Here is a 14,248-nt window from a genome sequence, read left to right on the forward strand (position 1 = left end):
CTTTCTCTGTGTCCTCTACCTAGCAGGAGGATGTACAGAGGGAAAGGTTGTGAGGCATACATTTGAATCTTTGTAATTTACTCCTTGATCCAGGGGGTTGAACTCCTGTGCATAAAGTGTTTTCTCATCTCTCCCACATATATAAGTTCCTTCACTTCCAGGAAAATAAGAAAGTTGCCCTTTGTCAATGCTGCCACTTTGGGGATAGCATTTGATGTCTGGGAGGCAAAGGATGAGAGGTTAAGATAAATTTCCCCAAATTTTTAATGTTGCTAAGACCTCTGCAGACAATTTGTGAGTGAAAATTCTAAAATTGAACCTCCTATTATTAAGTATACTCTTTTCATTTTCATGTTTGCATTAAATAATCAAGACTCAGTTCTAAAAATAAGGTACAAGTATTTGCAACTTGACTTTTCCTATATTCTCACTTCCTCTCTCTGTGTTTTTTCAACAAATTTGTTGAGACTTCAAAGTTAGACATCAGCTGGGCATTCTGTGGTCCCAAATTTCCAGACATGATAGTGTCCTGTGGAAGTCCAAAGCCCACCTCAAGATGACTATATCTCTTGAAGGCTTGCAGCATGTTCTGATCCAAACTCCTGCTTCCCCTGTGTTCCTAGGTTGATTGATAATCTGGAATAACTCTGCAGTGCCATTCCTTCTTCTTGCTCAACAGGGGATTCAACTCCTTTCACTCTAAGCATGAGATTCTGGGCTCACCAAAGGAAGGCAGGAGAAGGGAGGGGCATGTATGTCGCAGGGAGACAATATCTTCAAATCTAAAAAGTCATCCAGGCTTCTTAGCAGTCACTAGCAGTGACTTCCTGTTTTAGTCAGCTATTTCACTGCTGTGACTAAATGATCTGACCAGAACAATTTTAAAGGAGGAAAAGTTTATTTGAGGGCTCACAGTTTTGGAGGTATTTGTCCATAGAAGGCTGGTTCCCTTCCTCGAGGTGAGGTAGAACATCACAGTGGAAGATGAGGCAGAACATCACGGTGGAAGACGAGGCAGAGGGAAGCGACCCACATCATCAGGAAGCAGAGAGCGACTCTATCTCTAGATACAAAGTATAAACCCCATAGCCACGCCCCAATTCCCACCTCCTTCAGCCACACCCTACCACTTCAATTAATACCGTCAGGGATTGGGTTAAGACTTTTACAACCCAATCATCTCTGAATTTTCCTGCATTGTCTCACATGTGAGCTTTTTGGGGGACACCTCACATTCAAACCGTAACACTTCCCATTGCCCATTTCCCACCCAGGACAGATCTCCAGCGTACTGCTTCCTCTTTTCCTTCTTCTGTTCTTCCTCCTGCCTTGAAATTCTCCTTTTTGCTTTCTGAGAGGATATTCTGTTCCAAGCAACCTGGACTCCCGAATCCATTGGATAGCAAAATGATTCAAGAGTTCAACAGAAGTGTAGGGGCTCTTTTCAACAGAATCCAGCCTCTAGATGGCAATTCGTGGTGATAGATAGCAAGGCTCCTTCCCTTCCGTCTCCCATCTGTTATTTCTGTACTGTGCTATCTTCTGTTACAAGATTTTAGTCTCTTGGTAATAAAGCCAAATAAAGATAGGTACAAAGTGCCCAAAGAATGCCAGTAAAGAAGAAACTTGCACCCAAAGGGCTTTTGTGTTCATCTTTGCATTTTCCAGTTTTAGCAAGAATCCTGGTAAGTCTGTTTAACCAGAACTCTCACCCTTGATCTCTAATCCAGTTCCTCATCCCCTGCCGTATGCTAGGTCATGTTTGATCACCTTGGCCAGACTTCAGCAAGAATCTTTCTAGGTCTATTTAGACAGAATCCTTCCTTACCCCTGATGATTCCTCTTAGTATTTTCTATCACTGATTTCTTCCCTTCTCCTTGGCTATAAATTCCCACTTTTCCTTGTTGTATTCAGAGTTGAGCCTCATTTCTCCCTGTGAGTTCCCATTGCAGCAGCCCTGCTAGGTACCAATCACAATAGTCCCACTTGAACAAAATCTGTTTTACTGTTCTTTAGCAGGAACAGTGTGTCAGAATGGGAGATATATATATATATATATATATATATATTTTTTTTTTTTTTTTTTTTTTTTAACATGGATTTTGGTTCATGTCTTGAAGAAAGGATAGAAGTTCACTGTGCAGGTAAGGGAGTCAAGATAGAAGAAAATTAAAAAAAAAAAAAGCAAATAAGGGCAGGAAACAGCACAAAATATAAACAAACTGCCAAGAAATTTAATATGGATGGATTGTATTATGTATGGTGGGAGGGTAAGGATGGAGGAGGTGAGGCAGGGCTAGTCATGTCCATAGCTAGAAGTTTCTTCCTTGGCAACGGGAAAGCTTGAGAAATCATGCAATGTCTCTGTCTTCCTTTTTTAAAAAAATAAATCAAAAGTACAGTTTATCTTTTTCTAGTTGCTCCAATGATATCTTTAGTCACATTATGTCTCTAAAATTTTTAAAGCTTTTGAATCTTTTATGGACATAAAAACCATATATATTTATGGGGTACAGTGTGATAATTCAATACATGTACACAGTGTGTAATTATCACATCAGGGGAGTTAGCATTTTCATCTCCTTAAACATTTATCATTTCTTTGTGCTGTGAGACTTGGAACTCTTTTCTACTTCTTTATAAAATATACAATGAATGGTGAACTACAGTCATCCTTTGTCCTGGGCTACAGAACACTAGAACTTGTTCCTCCTGATGTGCCTGCCTTTTCTCTGCTGCTGTGACCTTTTCCCATCCTCTGGTCAGCATATGCATTTGTCATTCCCACCAAATGAGCCAGATGGGAGCATTAATTTATTTGAACAGACATGTGTCAACATCATTTGGAGAAAAGGCACCAGACCCATTACATACACTCAAATAATGCGATTAAGACTAGTTTGAAAGCAGCAGTCCTCAGTCCCTCCTAATTAAGCTGTGACTGCTTCAGCTCACTGTTTCTCAGCTTGTATCCTTAGCAAATTTCTACTTCCCTATCTCCCCACTCTTCACCCCTTACCCTACACACACACACACACACACACACACACACACACACACACACACACACACCATCTTACAGGCTCTCCCTTGCTGCCATGTAACTCTTATGACAAGTTTCAATATTCACCGGATTTCCTTAAGTAGAAGGGGTAAATTCTTAGAACCCAACCTCCCTAATGTGGGGGAAGTTACTACAACATGAAACGTGGTCATTTTCTTTATATCTTTATTAAATTCATGGAATTCTAAAAGCAAGGGACCTTAGAAACTGTATTATGAAATCCAACTCCCAAGACTCTAGTAGGCAGCTTAGAGTTGAAGCTTCTCTTCTTTTAAAAATCCCTTCAGACTGCATTTTGATGCAGTCTGGAAAACATTAAAAAATAAATAAATAACTTTTAAAATCCCTTCAGCCATTCCATGTCTTTTCACTGGAGAATTTAATCCATGTATGTTCAAGGTAATTATTGATAGGGAAGGACTTACTGCCGACATCTTGCTAATTGTCTTCTAGTGGTTTTGTTGACCTTTTGTGCCTTTCTTCCTCTCCTTATCTTCTCTGTGGCTAAGTGATTTTCTCTCCAGTTGTTTTGATTTCTATGTTTTTATTTTTTGTGTATCTACTACAAGTTTTTGCCTTGTGGTTACCATGAGACTTACAAAAAAAAAAAAAAAAAACAAACAAATATCCACGTCGATCAGCTTTTCATCACTGTGACCAAAATACCTGACATGAACAACTTAAGCGTGAAAGATTTATTTTGGCTCATGGTTACAGAGGTTATAGGTCACAGTCAGTTGGCTCTGTTGCTTTAGACCTGAAGTGAGGCAGAATACCATGGCAGGGTGTGGTAGAAGACAGCTGCTCAGATCATGGCAGTCAAGAAGCAAAGAGAGAGAAAGGGTCCAGGGAAAAGATAAACCCTTCCACGGCATGCCCCTAATGACCTACCTACTATCTCCAACTAGACCCCGCAACTAAAGTTTCCACCCCTTCCCCATAATGCCATCAGATTATTAATCCACTGATGATGATATCAGAGCGCTCATAATCCAATCACTTCCCCAAAACCCACTTCTGAACATTGCTGCATTGGGACCAAGCTTTCAACACAGTAGTCTTTAGGGGACGGTTCATATATAAACCATAACAACATCTTACAGTTAGGTTATTTTGAGCTGAAAACAACTTAATTTTGATTGTAGGAAGAAACTGTAGTACTTCACCTCTCCTCTATTTTTAATTTCTGACAGCTTTCTATCTCCTTATGTTTCTCTTCTCTCTCTTGAACTCAAACTTTACTCTTTTGATGAGGTCCCATGAATCTGATAGACTTTCTTCACTTCTTTTTCTCCTCTGATTGTTCTTTACTCTTTTGATGTGGTCACATGAATCTCATAGACTTTCTTCACTTCTTTTTCTCCTCTGATTGTATATTTTAAAATAACCTGTCTTCGCATCCACATATTCTCCCTTCCTCATGAGTTCTGCGGTTGGTGCGCTCTATTTTTTTTATAAGAATAATAAATGTTACTATTGCTTTGTAATAAAGTTGAAGTTCGGGTATTGCGATACCCCCTGCTTCATTTTTCCTGCGAAGGATTGCTTTAGCTATTCTGGGTTTCTTATTCTTCCAGATGAATTTCATGATTGCTTGCTCTATTTCTGTAAGGTACAGAATGAAACTAAACCCATATCTCTCACCCTGCACAAAACTCAACTCAAAATGGATTAAGGACCTTGGAATCAGACCAGAGACTCTGCAGATTATAGAAGAAAAAGTAGGTCCCGATCTTCAACATATCGGCCTAGGACCAGGCTTCCTCAACAAGACTCCCATAGCACAAGAAATAAAAGCAAGAATCAATAACTGGGATAGATTCAAACTAAAAAGCTTTCTCTCAGCAAAGGAAACTATCAGAAATGTGAAGAAAGAGCCTACAGAGTGGGAGAATATCTTTGCCAATCATACTTCAGATAGAGCACTAATCTCCAGAATCTATAAAGAACTCAAAAAACTCTACACCAAGAATACAAATAATCCAATCGACAAATGGACTAAGGAAATGAACAGACACTTCACAGAAGAAGATGTACAAGCAATCAATAAACATATGAAAAAATGTTCAACATCTCTAGTAATAAGAGAAATGCAAATCAAAACCACCCTAAGATTCCATCTCACCCCAATTAGAATGGCGATTATCAAAAATACAAGCAACAGGTGTTGGCGAGGATGTGGGGAGAAAGGTACACTCATACATTGCTGGTGGGGCTGCAAATTAGTGCAGCCACTCTGGAAAGCAGTGTGGAGATTCCTTAGAAAACTTGGAATGGACCCTCCATTTGATCCAGCTATCCCACTCCTCGGCCTATACCCAAAGGACTTAAAATCAGCATACTACAGAGATACAGCCACATCAATGTTCAGAGCTGCTCAATTCACAATAGCCAGACTATGGAACCAACCTAGATGCCCTTCAATTGATGAGTGGATAAAGAAACTGTGGTATATTTACACAATGGAATATTACTCAGCCATAAAGAATGACAAAATTATGGCATTTGCAGGCAAATGGATGAAATTGGAGAATATCATGCTAAGTGAGATAAACCAATCTCAAAAAGCCAAGGGACGAATGATATCACTAATAAGTGGAGGATGACACATAAAGGGGGGGAGGGAAGGGTCAACGTTAGGGTTAGAGTTAGGGTTAGGGAGGGGGGCAAGTATGGAGGAAGAAAGTACTGTATAGAGGGTAAAGAGGGGTGGGAGGGGTGGGGGGAAGGGAAAAAATAACAGAATGACAAACAACATTACTGTATGTGGATTTATGATTACACAAATGGTATGCCTTTGCGCCATGTACAGAGAGGCAACATGTATCCCATTTGTTTACAATAAAAAAAAAAATACAAAGCAGGAAAAAAAAAAAAGAATAATAAATGGCTCTATATGAAAGACAGAGTTTAACTTATTTGTGGAGTAGTCAAGGAAGTAGGATCAGTTTTCAACCCACACTATTCATAAATCAGTTCTAGAAAAGGTGTCTTTAAGATACACATATCTATTGTGCTCATCCTTATGAATTCTTTATCTAGCATTACTTTTAGTATTGGGAAGAGAGGTAACTAAAAGCCTTGCCAAGTGACAACCACATTGTTGGTTAAATCTAAGAATTTAAAAAGTTTTAAATATTTCAGTGAAATGATTAATCTCAAGCAAGGTTTGGGTGTTTCTGATCCTTGGGAAATGACTTCAGGTACAAGCAATATTCAGCCTAGGTCAAAACTCTATGTACAGTATGTCCCCCAAACTTTAGTACAGTGTTAAGCTTTAATTACTTCAAAAGTGCACATTCTGCAAACAACAGCACAAAATCCTTTGAAAATATTATTTCATTTTCTTTATTTGTATGCATTTTGGTGAAATTAGAATATATTTTTTTTTTTGTTTTGGCCAATGTTTGTTGCCTTCAAGTCAAAAGACAAAGATTAAACTGAAAATATATTATTAACAAAATCACAAAAATGTAGTAAGCATTGATGGGATTTTAGATATGCTACCCCAAAATATGATACGATGGCATTCAAGAAAACAGCAGAATCAGGACATTATCTCTGAGTTTCTTCTGCCCTTCTTCCTTGAAACAGGCCATTGAAGATTCTCTGACCTCCTTCTAAAGGAGGTCAGAGAATCTTCATTCTGGATCTGTCTACCCTAAACCCAGAGAAAAGAAATGTCCTAGTCTCTGCAGACACGGGGACACAGGGAGGAATCTGAACAAACAGCCCTGATAAGTCCCCCTTCGCTGTGCTGTTACCATAGTTTGCTGCTTGATTTGTCTAATCACACCTATGCACTGGTCTACTCTTCATCCAACCTAAGCATAAATATACCCAGACTTCCTTTGGGTCTTCATTTCTGAGGCTTCCATGTCACATAAACTTACATGAAATGAATGTATACACGATTCTCTTTTGTTACAAGTGTCTCAACCAAAAACATTGAGATGGGTGAAATTACTTTTTTCCCCCATAATTTAAACTTCAAATGATTTTTTAAAAAAAGTTTATATTGAGGTTGAAAATCACAGTGACCTCTGAGGTACCCCACGTAAAATACCATGTGTAGTGATTGTCATGTGGGGTAAAAGTAAAACGATTTAATCAGAAGGGAAAATTCCTTCTCAAAAGAAAAAAATTCTTTTCCCTGAGATCAGATGATATAGGCAGTGTGCCAAAGTGTTAGTCATCCACAAAAACTAAAGACCCTTGAAGAGCTGAGGCTGGGTGTATGTGTGAAGTGGTAAATTGGGGAGTAGGCAATTATATTACCTAAATTTTCATTGCTTAAAAGAATTTGGATCCAGTTGTTTACTTGCTAGCAAAATTACTTTTCTATCATTTGTCAGAAGCTTTAATGTTGCCCTGACCATTTGCAGAAACTGAAAAAAAGAAAAAAAGTTACTCAAGAGATGGAGTTCCTATTTACTCAAAGAATCTTCTATAACAAGGTATTGTGAGGCAGTTCCCTGTACATTGGCTAGGAGTGAGCTGAGGAGCCAAGAGACTTGGGTGCAAATTCTATCTCCACCAGTGTGCTAGGTAGGTGAACAGGCAAGTTGCAAAAGTCCCTTTGAGTCTCAGCTTGCATGGGGATGATGATGCAGATCACATAGACCTCAAAAGATTATTATATGTATCAAATGAGGTAATACATACAAAGGACTTCTATGGTACATAGTAGATAGTCAATATTCAATACATGCTACCGTTAGTATTCCTTTTATTTCTAACAGCTCAAATCCTCTCCTAGTTTTCATCATAAGTGGAGTCAAGTTCCTTCATTTGGAGTGGGCCAAAAGAGAAAACTGCTTCTTTCTTTTGCAATATGCCCAATTTCTGAAAGACAAGGTTTAAGCCTTCAAGACAGAGGAAGGTAAAACAGGAGGATTGCAAATTCAAACCAGCCTCAATAACTTAGTGAGGCCCTAAGCAACTTAGCAAGATCCTTTCCCAAAATAAAAAAAAAAAAATTTAAAAATGTGTTGGGGATATGGTTCAGTGGTTAAATGACCCTGGGTTCAATTCCTGGCACTGAAACACAAAACAAAAGCCTTTGTAAAAAACAAAGGGAAATCATTCTTCTCTAGGATATGAAGACTTTTCTGTGCAAACTAATTTAGGATTGTACCAGAAGTGACTTCAGAAAGGTTTGGGGAAGTCCTGAGATGTTGGGAAGAACAAAGGTGTGAGAAAGGACCCAGTAGAGAAGGAAGAGAGAGAAGGCTTTTTGTTCCAGGCTCTCTTTAATGGGTAGATGGACTTTCAGAACAATAACTTCAAATCCAACTTTGTATTGAGCACATTTTTTTTTATTTTTTACTTTTGGCATTGCTGGGGATGGAACCCAGGGCCTTGCACATGTTAATCAAGTGCCTTATCATTGAGTTCCACCTGCACCTCTGAGCCCATAATTTTAACCACTGGACTGCAAGGGCCCCACTCCGCTGGAAATCCAACACCTTCTATAGGTCTTTGAAGCTGGGCTGCCAGGTGAAATGAGTTTTTGCTTCATGCACACTAGTTCTTCATGGTTTGCATCTTAACAACACTTATTCAGTCACCCAACAAATCTGTATTAAATAATCTGTGTGCCAGTTTCTATGTTAAATACAGTGTCAAAATATGAATGGTATTTATATATCTGGCTCTCTTTCCAATATTATCACCCATGCATGAAGGCAGAAAGTCACCTTCCTTCACCATTGTATGGCTCACATTGCCTAGCAAGTTCTCAAGATATGTTTGCCAAGTCGAACAGTAACTAAGTAAGAGAAGTGAAATATTCAGATGCACCTTGATGGATGCTTTCAACCGGTAGAGATTCCATGCAGAGACAATGGAACAAACATAATCACTTAATAGGAAAATGCAAGATATTCTCTGGTAATGGTGAGAAGTTCATATTTTCTGAAGGTCAGAGTGGTGGATTATGAGGCAGAAAAGGAGGTTGGGGTCATATTGGGAGATTCTTGAATACCAAATTGAAAATTCTATACATAATTTTTCCTTTTCTTTTTAAACAAATACCTTGGTTTTATTTATTTATTTTTATGTGATGCTGAGAATGGAACCCAGTGCCTTGTGTGTGCTAGGCAAGCGCTCTGCCACTGAGCTACCACCCCAGCCACTATACATAATTTTTCAGCTAGTGTGGTGTTGTTCTTGAGCAGGTAAGAGAAATAAACAAAGCTGTGAGCTAGAAAGGTTAATGTGACTGATATTCTTATAGAATATCAGAGGAGAGGGACTAGAAAGAAGCAACTGAGTTACAAAGCTAAATAAGTACAACTGGGCAAATATTAAAAACTTCAATAGATTGCTAGTAGAAAGAATGGAAAGATGTATAAAAATACAAGAGACTTTGTTAAAGTGCAGGTCTTTGTGGCAAAGTGGAGGCAGGAGGTATGGGAAAGCAAAGAAAGGAAGGAGTCAGAGATGGTTCTGGGAACCAGGCTCTAGATGGGGAAGAACAAATCAGTGATGGCAGGAAGAGCTGTGGGCTTGTTCAGGAAGTGCAGATGGCTTCAGAACTTTCTAGGGTGGTGGACATTCTATATGGAGGAAAAGGCACTGAGCAAATTGCTGGAAATGAAAATGGGTCTTGAGTGAAGGACAGGGCTAAGAGATAAAGGACAGAAGCAGTGCTGACATGGCCAAGAAGTATGTTTGCAGAGGAGAAGGGCTGGAGAGAGAAGGAAGAGGGCTGGAGAAAGAACACCAGGGAATGTGCATCTATTCAACAGAAAGAAAACTGAAACAAAGAATAAGGCAGAAACAGAGGTGGAAAAGTAGCCATCAGAAGGTAATGCTGATGCCCGGCAGCTAATGGGGGACAATGGTGTTTTCATTAGTTGGAGAATTGGGGAGCAGAACTGAGAACAGATGGTGGGGATTGTGGTTTGATGAGAGGAAAAACTCAACTAGAGAGATAAGAAAGTGGCTAAGTGGCTATCTATTAAAATTTTTTTTTTTTCCAAAACTTAGTAACACAAAGAAGTAGCAGGTAATGTGGATGCACTTCTTTTATGTGCATATTTCTTAATGTATTTAAGGATGAGGACACCCAGAAATCTTATTTATGGGGAAAATCAGGAAAGAGAGATTCTTTAAGATGCTAGGGGAAAAAGAGGTACAATTTTAGAGGAGACAGGAGTTGTAAACTCTAGACCATAAGAGGAAGCCTCAGCCTTGGCGAGAAGGACCGGTACCACCACGGCTGAAACAGAGGAGAGAAAGACGAGGAGGGGTGGGGAGAATGGCCTAGATTTGCAAGAATGAAGTAGAGGAAGCTGGCTTTGCAGAAGCATGATCACCAAGATTATCTGAAGAGAGTGAAGGGACCAAGGTGGAGACGGAGGAGTTGAAAGCAGGAAAAGGCTGGTGCAGCCATCTGGGTGGGTGTCTTGAGAAGTCAAATAATAAATTATGCCTGTCATCAGGAGGTGAGGACCACCTGAGGTGGGTGGCACACAGCTTTGTTGGAGTCTTTACCATTGATGGATATTCACAGGGGAAGATCTGAAACCTTCTGGCCAGGCTCTGCCAAACAGCTCAAACCCTGGTAGGCCAGGGGGGAAACTTGTGGGATGGCTCTGGGGCAAGTGATGTGACAAAGGGATTGGGGACAACAGAGCAGGGAGAGGTAGATAAACCAGAAGTCATGATGGACATCCAGGTCAGACCAAAGGAGGGAGAAAAGTACACAGCTTTTGGTCAGAAAGAGAAAAACGTAAGAGTTTCAAAGGACAGTGTCACATCGTCCTATTTCCTGTGCCTTGTTCGTTTTACTTGCTTGGTTCAGAAACCCAGCCAGTTTTTTCTAATTTACATCTTCTCCATATTCAAGGAATGACCCATTTACCCTTCTCCAAATTCTCCAAACTCAGCAGTCGTTTTCTGTTCTGTACCTGTACAGCTTGAGTCACACATCTTCATACTAAATGACCATTTGCGTATGCTTCCATATATCTGATTTTCTTTTCTTTCTTTCTTTCTTTCTTTCTTTCTTTCTTTCTTTCTTTCTTTCTTTCTTTCTTTCTTTCTTTCTTTCTTTCTTTCTTTCTTTCTTTCTTTCTTTCTTTCGTTCTCTCTTTCTTTCTTTCTCTCTTTCTTCCTTCCCTCTCTCTTTCCCTCCCTCCCTCCCTCCCTCCCTCCCTCCCTCCCTCCCTCCCTCCCTCCCTCCCTCCCTCCCTCCCTCCCTCCCTCCCTCCCTCCCTTCCTTCCTTCCTTCCTTCCTTCCTTCCTTCCTTCCTTCCTTCCTTCCTTCCTTCCTTCCTTCCTTCCTTCCCAGGCATTGCAGGGGCACTTGACTACCAAGCCACATTCCCAGCCCTTTTTATTTTTTATTTTGTAACAAAGTCTCACTAAGTTGCCCAGGGCCTCACTAAATTGCTGAGGCAGTCCTCAAACTTTTGATATTCTTGTCAGCCTCCCCAGCCACTGGGATTACAGGCATGTGTCACTGCGATGGGCTCGTGTATGTGATTGTGATGTAAGTTTTTGTAAGCTTCACCTTGCCTGATGTTCTGTTTGCAATCCCACCTCTTAACACTGGGCCAAAGCAAATCCTCAGTAACTGATGACTGAGTAGATCAGTCAGAGAAAACAAGTGAGAAAAGTGGAGAATTCAGTTGATTTGGTAAGTTTCAAACTAGACAAGCAATTCCACGGTCCTTCCACAGTTTCCAGTGATAGCTTGGCATCCCCCTCTGCAAGCAATGCCTTCGACAATCTTCTTTCCCATCCTACTTCAAACCTCCTACACTGCTCGAAATCAGGTGAAAAGATCCCACATGAGCCTATTAGTATCCTAACTCTTCCACGGCAGAAAGAATAAGAAAAGATAAACTTAGTCCATGCTTATCATTTTGTCCATGTGGAGGCTTAAAATATCAAACAGATGCAGAGAAGTGCAGGGGCCTGTCCAAAGTCACACAGCTGTTAATGCTAGAGCCAAGTTCAGAAACCAGGATTCCCGACCATTCCACTTTCACAACACCACCTTGCAGCTCATCTAAGTGTTTTTTCCCTAAATTCGAATTTATCTGAAGATATTTAAAGCTTTCCAGTGAATGTTTATTCTTTAGTAAGAAGAGTTTATAAAAGATTATCCTCCCCAAAAGGAATTCCAGAGGGGAAGTTGATTTTTTTGAGTACATACTAAGGAATAAGTCATTTGAGGAGAATTTTACAAATTTTTTCTTATTTGATCCTCACATAGCCATTATGAGATAGTTTTTCTTTTTGACTGCCTTACAAGTGAAGAAAATCATTAAGGTTAAGGCACTTGCTCAGACCTACCCAGTTAATGTAGTAAAATGGAGATTTGAACCCACATCTGTAGGCTTCCCAAAACTTTTCAATTGTGTGTGTGTGTGTGTGTGTGTGTATGTGCAGGCACCAGGGATTGAACTCATGGGCACTCAACCACTGAGCTATATCTCTAGCCCTCTTTTGTATTTTATTTGGAGACAGGGTCTCACTGAGTTGCTTAGTGCCTCACTTTTTGCTGAGGTTGGCTTTGAACTCACGATCCTCCTGCCTCAGCCTCCTGAGCTGCTGGGATTACAGGCATGTGCTACCACCATGCCCAGCCCTATTAACTTTTGTTTAAATTATTAAATAGTCTATCTTTTATCAAGAACAGGGAGGGTTATGAATGGGATCTATTTTTCCTCATGAATTCTCCTATTAACTAAGAAATTATTTCAGACTATGAGTGGGAAAAGCTTATGACAGAAAGAAAAATTACAGGGGTGGGTTCCTAAGCACATGGGTGATGGGCAATTACAGGCAAGCTCCTTTTTTCCACAATGCTATACTTTTTACATGTTCTTTCCTCAGAGAAGGAAATAATTTAATTACATCACTGTTCTTGGGAGTTAGACAGATGTGTCATATCTTCTGATAGGAATTGGCCATCTTATTGTTCAAATCATCATCCCTTCTTTATCATCCAAGAAGGAAGGAAGCTTCTGGAACAATGCCCACTTTGCAATTCTATCCCCATTCGATCTTATCCAAGGGTGCTGTCTTTGTAGTATGTCACCATGGAGACTGGATCAAACTCATGTTCATGCACTTAATCTTGCAATCTGTTGCTGAATGGCCGATATTCCTTCTTAGGCCAAAGAACAGCGGGTTCTTATATGAGTTCTTTTAAGGAAAAAGAGCCCTGGACAAATTGTTTAAACCAAGTCCTGGACCCAGCACTTTAGTAATACACAAGATTAAACCTGTCGCTGTTTGTATAACACAACCCAGGATATTTGAATTCAGGCTTGGACAATGAAAAGACACAACAGATGTGTTACGTATTTGACTGCTTGCCAAACTTTCCAAGTTTGTTTCACTCAACAAATATTTACTGAGCTAGGAAAACTATCTCATATCTTGACTATGGAGAAATAAAGATGATTAAGACATGGACTTTGAACAGGACACCGTGGCGCATTCCTGTAATCCCAGCAACTCAAGATCACAAGTTTCAAGGATAACCACAGCAAAGGTGAGACCCTGTCTTAAAAAAAAAAAAAAAAAAAAAAAAAAAAGTGACTTTACTAGGACTTTGAACTTCATATTAAAATTAATGAGGAATTTTTGCTGGGCTTTTGGTAAGGGAAGAATATGATCAGATTTGGGTTCTAAAATGTTCATTTTTCTTAGCAGAAGCAGAGAGACCAATCATGGGGTTTGGGTAATCAAGGCAAGAGGCCTAGACTACAGCAGAAGAGCTATACAGCGTACAGGAGGGCAGGGGACACAATTGATAGAGCTAGAAGTAAATTAGAATTGAATGAGTTAGAATTAGCAGTTCTTAGTGTCACATTGTGTAAGATGAGTGATGGATAACTAAGTCTGAGACAATGAGGAGGCTTCCCTGAGGTTCACATGATAATTCTGCCTGGCTAAAACTTTAGTCACATAATAATTAGCAGCAGTGGAGGCTTGGAAATGTATTCTTGTATTCTGGGCAGCCACATGATCAACTGAAAATAGGTATGTACTTATCATGGGGGACAATAGCAATTGTTACTACCCATACCTGTATTATAGCTGTACTATTTTAATCAGTGATACTCTTCTTCTGAGAGGAGACTGAGAGATCTTCAAAGGCAAGATGGGGTTTCATTATATCTGCAGCAACCAATGGTGCCCGGCACATAATGGACACA

Source organism: Sciurus vulgaris (assembly GCF_902686455.1).
Source record: "Sciurus vulgaris genome assembly, chromosome: 7".
Lineage (NCBI taxonomy): Eukaryota > Metazoa > Chordata > Mammalia > Rodentia > Sciuridae > Sciurus > Sciurus vulgaris.